Source organism: Phascolarctos cinereus, unplaced genomic scaffold (genome assembly GCF_003287225.1).
Source record: "Phascolarctos cinereus isolate Bilbo 61053 unplaced genomic scaffold, phaCin_HiC Scaffold_5;HRSCAF=322, whole genome shotgun sequence".
Taxonomy (NCBI): domain Eukaryota; kingdom Metazoa; phylum Chordata; class Mammalia; order Diprotodontia; family Phascolarctidae; genus Phascolarctos; species Phascolarctos cinereus.
The window spans coordinates 139,768,632-139,776,887 of record NW_027555958.1 but is presented as its reverse complement, the minus strand read 5'-3'; the positions used below and the strand labels follow the sequence as shown (position 1 = coordinate 139,776,887).

The 8,256-nt window shown below is 37.2% G+C and overlaps 1 pseudogene; it reads left to right on the top strand.

Annotated features, from left to right (window-relative positions):
• The first annotated feature begins 3,309 nt into the window (after positions 1 to 3,309).
• The window catches only part of LOC110197618 (elongation factor 1-beta pseudogene), a 54,497-nt pseudogene continuing 49,550 nt past the window's right edge, over positions 3,310 to 8,256 (top strand).

Genomic DNA, 8,256 nt, shown 5'->3' with positions numbered 1-8,256 from the left:
TCTAATTCCTATGTTTTTGTTAATGTAGGAGGTAGTAGGGCTCTCCAGTGAGCTTCCTTTTAATTCCTTGCCAAGGTTAATTTTTTGGTAACAATTCTGACAGAAATTGACCAAAAAACCCCCACATTCTTCTGTCTGATATGGATATCTGTTAGATGAGGTATAAATTCACCTTGTCCTAAATCAAGGCTACTTAACCTTTTTGTTTGTTTGTTTGTCTGTTTAGGTTATGGGCCCCATCAGCAGTTTTTAAGTGCATAAAATAAAATACATTGAATTGCAAAGAAAAGTAATTATATTGAAATATATTTGTGTGTGTATATATATTGGTTGGTTGGTTATTGTCCTTCATTCTTGAAGAGGACCAAAATGACATCACTATGCTAGAGTCAAGTTATGGTGTGTCTGACTGTGTCTGATCAGACCAATATGAGCTTGGAATGCTCTCTCACAGGTTAGGCACAAATAGTCCACACGAACATTTGGGGTAGATTCTCTAAATTTGGGCATCTCATGTTTCTTTTGAGCTACTTCAATTCTGCTTTGCTCATAGAGCACAGCATCTTCTCTGATGTGGGTGTGCTATGCTGAGTGGTCCTGTGATGGTGTCTCCCATGTGTATATACACACATACATAGAGTGTTCTTAAATTGGGGCCTGTGAACTTCTAAAAAACTGTGTGTAATATACATATATGTATATACATAGTATATCTATATCCACATAGATATAGATAGTGTGTGTGTGTTATGTACGTGTGCGTTTTTTAGGTATGTACTCTAAAAAGAAATCTGAATGAGAAGTGGTTTTTGTTCCCTTCTTCTGTCTCCAACTGAATATGGTTCTTTTGTTTTTTAAAAAAATTCTCTGCAGTCTATCTTTTGCCTCTTTTTTTTCTTTTCTTCTGCTCTGTTTCCATGTACCTTAGACCATAGGCTATACCTAAAAGATGCCAATATCAAAATGAAAATCAATAGGTTTGATTTTTAAAATTCAGATCATTTCTGTACAAATAACCTAATGTCTAGATGTTAATTGATAGAGAACTAGCTGGTGTTAGAGGAAGGAAGACCTGGTTTCACCTCTGCCATACTAGCTGTATGACCTTGGGGAAATCAACTCTTAGTGCTCCAACAATTCTTCAAGTCTAAGAGTAACAGAGAAAGTACTAATCTTCATTTGGTAGACAAAGTGTCTAACCTAGATCTTGTTACATTGAGGAAATATGGGCATGGTAACAAAAAAGTAATGATAACAACTAATTTTTACATATTGCCCTAAGTTTTGCAAAATTATGTATATATATTACCTAATTTGATACTCACAAGATAACAATTATATTGAAATATACTTATTATGTATGTATGCATACACACACACACACACACACACACAAATTGTTCTTAACCTGGGACCTGTGAACTTGTTTAAGTGTGTGTGTGTGTGTGTGTGTGTGTGTGTGTGTGTGTGTGTGTGTGTGTGTATGCATGTATAACCTATATCAGATTGCTTGCCATCTTAGGGAGAGAGGGAGAAAAAAATTTGAAACCTAAAATGTAATAAAAATGAATGTTGAAAACTTTCTTCACATGTAATTAGAAAAAATAAAATGCTATTTACAAAAAAAAATGTAAACTTCTTGAGAAAAGGAGATATTTTGTGTTTTGTCACAGTGCCTAATACTAACAAGGTGCTTAATAAATGTTTATTGATTTATTGAAAAAAAGTGTACATATTTATACATATTTATATGCTTATATACACACTATATCCTTATCTATATGCCTTGTGAAGTAGGTGCTATTATTATCTCCTCTTTACAGATGAGGAAACTGAGGCACAGAAAGGTTAAGTTACTTGCACAGGATTACATAGCTAGTAACTGAAGCAAGATTTTAATTCAAACCTTTCTTACAACAAGTTCACTACTCTATTCACCATACCAAGTTGACTCTTTAATTCTTCCATTTTTATCTACTTGTCTATCAAGCAGGTGCAGTCAGACCCTCAGCTCCTTTTATAAGTCTCTTATTTAGTTGGGTCTAAAGTATCATTTAGATAACTTTTCTGTCATATCTCAAGTAGAAAAAAAAAGGGACCTCTCCTTGGGAAAAAATATTTAAATGATAATAGATGATCATATTTACAATGAAAATTGCACAGCAAAATGTTTGGAAATGTACCCAAATCAGAGTATTAGGCATTTGTAAATTCCACTTTCTTTGCCCTACTATATAATTCAAACATTCAACAAGCATTTATGAAGTGACCACTATGTAACAGGCACTCTAAATGTTAGGGATAAAAAGATTTAAAATGAGCTTAAATTCTATAATACAAGTTAGAACAACATTTCTTATTTATTGTTTTTGTATTTTAACCTATCTTACATGATTTTGATTAGTAAGTTTTCCCAAACTTGAAAAATCAGTAGATGGGCTGAAGTTAAAATATTTCCCTGGAAAGAAGCAATTTTATTTTGTTTTATTTTTATTCTGAACTTTGCAAAATTGAATATAAGGAGCATTCCCCCCCCCATATAATTGTTGATAGCTGCTTTTTCTCCTTCTGAGAACTGTCTATTCATATCCTTTGATCATTTATGCACTGGAGAATGGCTCTTGTTCTTTTAAATTTGAATCAGCTCCTCATATGCCTTAAAGAAACCTGCTTTGAAAATTCCACAGCCACCCCCCTGCCCCCTTTTAATTTTTAAAAGAATCAATAATAAGTTGGTAAGCAAATGTTATGTGCCAGTCATTGTGCTAGGTTTTCACAATACAGTGACAAAAAAGTAATGGTTTTTGCCCTCAATGCCTGGGATCCCCTTCTATCAGGGGAAACATGTATACACTGAATATGTATAACACATATAAGTTGTTGTTGTGTGTTATTAGTCATCCTTCGTTTTTTTTTTTTAATTGGTGAGGCAATTGGGATTAAGTGACTTACCCAGAGTCACACAGCTAGTAATTGTTATGTGTCTGAGGTGGGATTTGAACTCAGGTTCTCCTGACTCCAGGCCCAGTGCTCTATCCACTGCACCACCTAGCTGCCCCCATTCTTTGTTTTTTTAAGTGGACCAGTGACATCATGGGTGATGTCTTGACTTGTGCATGAATTGGATCTAAGTCAGGCAGAGTTGTACAAAGTCATCAGCCTCACTCTCTCTTCTGGTGTCATTGAAGTCCAGTGGCAGCACAAAAGTGAAGATGACTGGCAATGGTCTAGCATGCAGTGGATGACCTTGGTGTCTTTGTTGTCTGACCAAGCTCTAAGCACCTCAGAATACTTGCTTCATCCACCTTCATGGCCGTTGGGACACCCATTCTCCCGGGGGAAGTTTTCACATGCTTGGGTGGACATCCCCCTAACTTACAAGGCCTACCACATTTGAGGCCTGTTGGTTACCCTCAACCTGGTTTGACTTCTCTGCCAAAATTTTACTGGGCCGTGACTACTGCACTTCTTAAAGCCACAGGTGAGAATTGGGTGAGAGGTGGATGTATATAACATATATACACAAAGTAAATAAAAGGTAATATGGAGGTAGACTGTAGCAGAAGAAGGCATCAGGGGGAAAAATCATGCAAAACAAGATACTTGAATTGAGCTTTGAAGGGAGCTATGGATTCTAAGAGGCAGAGATAAGGTGGTACTGCATTCCAGACATGGCAGACAGGCTATACAAAAGCGTGGAGAGGATGCATGGAATGTTCTGACTGAGGAACAGCAAGGATAGTTTGGCTAGAATATAGACCACTTAAAGTGATTTTCCCAAGCTTTCAGGCAACTCCTCCCTCCAACCTCGCTCCCTTTATGTTCAGAATTGATCTCAAAAGCAAAAATCACAAGTTCAAGTTCCTCTATGCCAAGCTCTGTTAAAGAACTGTAATCTGGTACAGGAGATAATGATGTCCCAATTCTTCTCTTTGGTATTTAAAAACCTTAGGAATAGGCAGAATGTGGGCTGTGTCTTCCAGTAAACCCAAGCATACCCAGCCTATGTTCTATGTATGCTTATATTTGAAGTGCTTTGAAATATGTCTTCAGCCTACCTTTCCAGTAATTATACATCACTCCCCCATACACATTCTTTGTTTCAACCAAACTGCTCTTGCTGTTCCTCATACACTGCATTCTGCATTCCATTCCATTTCCTGTCTCCATGCTCATGACTAGAATATACTCCCTCCTCACTTCTGCCTCTTAGGAGTCCTAGGATGCTTCATAGATCAGCTAAACATTGTGTCCTAGGTCAGCCTTTTCCTAATCTTCCCAACTGTTAATAACTCAACCACCCAAATTACCTTGTATTTATTTTGTATATGCTTCTATGTGTAACTATTGTTTTCCCCAAAGAATGTTAGTTCCTTGAGGTCAAGGATTGTATTTGTATCTCTAGTGCCTTGTACAGGGTCAAAGGACACAGTAGGCACTTGGTAGATACTTGTTGATCGATAGATTGAGAGGCTATTTAGGTATTTAGACTTCAAACTTTTCCTGATTCCATGAATAGTGGTAGTGATAGTACCAATAGTGATAATACCAATTGCTCCATGAGTGTTGGATTGAGCTCAGACCACCAAATGATAATTTTTCATTAATGAACACAATTGACCTCTAACCAGTGAGCTGTTGGGATAGACTGCATATGGCTTTAGAAGTCTCCAAGCTAATATGAACTCTTTGGTGGATATGGGGTGTTTGATGTCTCAGCTTTGAAATTTCATTCATCTGTGTTAGATCAAAGCTCATTCTTTCTACCTTAAGTATTCTTGCAAAATGTGTGCTTGGAGAATATCAGCATCTTTAATGAATGGAATGGTCACAATTCTGTGATATTTTCTGTGTATGTGTGTGTGTGTGTGTGTGTGTGTGTTTCTGTGTGTGTATGTGTATGTGTGTGTGTGTGTGTGTGTGTGTGTGTGTGTGTGTGTGTGTGTGTTTTAATCTATGTTGAGGTTATTTGTGATTATGTTACCAAATCAATTTTTCTCAAATTCGGCAGCTTTTCTCTTTGCCTTTTATGTGGCTAATATCTTTTGAGTCAAATTGTTGTTGTTCAGTCATTTCAGGCATGTCTGACTCTTCATGGCCCCATTTGGGGCTTTCTTGGTAGAGATACTGGCATGGTTTGCCATTTCCTTCCCTAGCTCATTTTATAGATTGAGGAAACAGAGGCAAACAAGGTTAAGTGATTTGCCCAGGGTCACTCAGCTAGTAAGTATCTGAGGCTAGATTTGAACTCAGGTCTTTTTGGCTCCAGGCCCAGCACTTTATCTACTATGCCACCTAGGTACCTTTGAGTAAAATCTATCTACACAAATTTCAAAAGTCCCTGTGCTAGAATTATGTATTTAGGTGCTTCATAGCTATCAGAATGGCCGAGTTTAGCTTTGAACACCTTCAGCAACAGAGATAGTAGCCACACTTTTATTCTGCCTTTTTAAACTGCATTAAAAACAATTGTCCTTGTCCTGGAAACTTGTTCCTGTTTTGTTTTTTTCTTTTAGGGGCCTGGGGCTGGGAGGGGAACACATAAATAATTTTTGCCCTGGGACCAAGCAATCAATCAACCTATCAATAAACAAGCACTTAAAATTATTTTTATTTAATTAGTGAACATTTATTTTCTCTCTCTTCCACAATCTCCCCTCCCATTGGGGAAAAAAAAAGAAAAACAAAAACCTTATAAGAAATATACATGGTCAGGCAAATTAAATTCCCAAAGTGGCCATGTAAAAACATATGACTTATTCTATGTCTTTATCCGTCACTTTCTGTGAGGAGGTGGGTAGCATTCTTCATCCCCTGTTCTCTGGAATCATGGTTGGTCTTTGCATTGATCTTAGTCTTTCAAGGTTAAGAAATGTGTCTACTAATGTGTTAGGCACTGCACCAAATGATGAAGATACAAGGACAATGGAGCAAATAATTTCCTAGTCTCCCTTCTTGTTCTGTAAAATGGAAAAAAAAATAACACCTGAATTTGGAGGCTACCCCGCAGTGTTGTTGTGAGGATCAAACGACGTAATGTGTGGTAAGTGCATTTTAAAACTCAAAATCGCCTAGATTTGTTATTTATTGTTGTTATACTCCTCTTCTCCAACCTTGAGTATTGGGTGACACATTGAATTCTGCAATTAAAAACTGGGCCTTAAGCAACATAGAACCCTGCCTTGAGTGCTAAAGTCAGCCTTGGCACAAGTATGAAATAAGCTTGGATTGCCATTGCAGCACTTTTTTTGTGCTTACCCTAGCTCTCTTTATGCTGCCTCCTTGATTTCTCAGAACTTCTCACTTCAATGTTCCAGGAAGCATGCATATTCTGTAAATATTCTTCCTCTTCCCCATTGTGAAAATTCCTATTTCTCCTAAGCCCTGATGCCAGCTGGTAAGTGGAAGAGGAGAGCTACTAGGCAACTCATTCACAGTCAGATCTGTTAATGATGGATAAGACAGTAAACTGTAATTTTCCTCAGGGATGTTTGTCATTTAAAGGAAGACTCTTCGAGAGGGTAATACCCAAATTAATTAATCTAGACCTGAGGACATTTCAGACATTATGGCTGGCTTGTATGGATGAGATTTTTAGTGTGTTTGTGGTTCCAGTACTCATCAAATCATTCTACAAAGGAATGTGTCTACAATGTGATCTATTGCAGCAGAATGGTTTAGTGGAAATAGTACTTAACTTGAAGTCAAGAAGACTAGAGTGCAAATATTTGCTTTGACACTTCTAGATGTGTGGCTCTGAGAAAGTAACCTAACCTCTCTAAGCATCTGAGTCTGTCTTAATCACCCTAATCATCTTTTTTAAAAAAATATTATCTGTGATTTATTTATTTATTTGTTAGCCTATACATACACATTTCTATTAAGCATATTTTCACATTAGTGATGTTGTAAGGAAGAATTAGAACCAATAGGAGGAACCATCAGAAAGAGGAAACAAAACAAAACAGAAGGAAAAAAAATAGCAAATAGTGTGCTTCGATCTGCATTCAAACTCCATAGTTCTTTCTTTGGATGTGGATAGCATTTTCCATCGTGAGACCTTTGGAGATGTCTTAGATCTTTGCATTGGTGAGAATCAGCTTAATCATCTTTAAAGTGTAATGGTGGCACCTAACTTTCCTTGGTGGTTAGGAGGATCAAATGAGATAATGTTAAGTATTATGTAAATGTCAAATATTAGTCACCTGTGCACAAGGCTAGCCTAGCCTATGTTTGTGTTTATACATGTGAATGAGATTAACTATTTTACCTAACTAAAACTGAATATGTTCCTTACTGAAGTTATATTCTTGCCTCTACTGTCAACAGCATCACCATTCAGCCTATCCTTGTTGAAAATCTTGCATTAGCTTTGATGATTTCCTCTTTCTTATCTTCTGAATCCAATTGGTTGTCAAGTTTTGTGGCTTTTACCTCCACAAAATCTCTTACAATGTCCTCCACCCTGTATTCCCATTGCCATCACCCTAGTCAGACACTACTAATTACAGGCTTTCTAGACCACTGCAATGGCCTCCTAACCAGTTTTCCCAGCTTCTGTTTTCAACTCAGGTCTATTTTATTTCTGATAACCAATGCCAATTGACCAGCAAGGAGTTGTCAGAGAGGTATATGTTGGAAGAGGAGTTAGGATAGTAAGTTAATGAAAGAGAATAAGTGTGTTCCATTAGTATGCATGCAATATCAAAAGATCTCAGAGAAGGTTTCTCAGGTTTTTGAGTGGAACTCTTACCAAAGTACCAGATCAAATCATAGAACTAGAGGCTAAAGGGACTTCAGAGGTAATCTATTCCAACTTCTTCATTTTTCAGAGGAATAAAGTAAGGCCAGTTAAGGGACTGGTCCATGGTGACACAGAGAATAAATTTGAAGCCAGATCCTCTGAGTCCAGAGACAGTGCTTTTTCCATGGTACTATACTGCCTCTGTTAAATGGGACAAGAAAGCATGTAGGCAGGGGTGTGCCAGAGCCTGCTTGCACTGGCTTCAGAAAGATTGTTAAATTTTCACTGTGAACATTTATACCTCAGAAATCAGCAAATGCTACAAATCAGAGTTTTGTTGATTGTGGAGACATAAAAAAAGTGATAAAGAAAATGTTAGTAATGCCTATAAAACTTAAAAATGTTTTGTCTTTTATTCCCCCTCCCCCCCAAAAAAAGCCTACAGTGAAACATAGGTTATTATCTGCACCATTTTAGGTAAAACTTACATGAGTCAGCTCACAGATCCATAG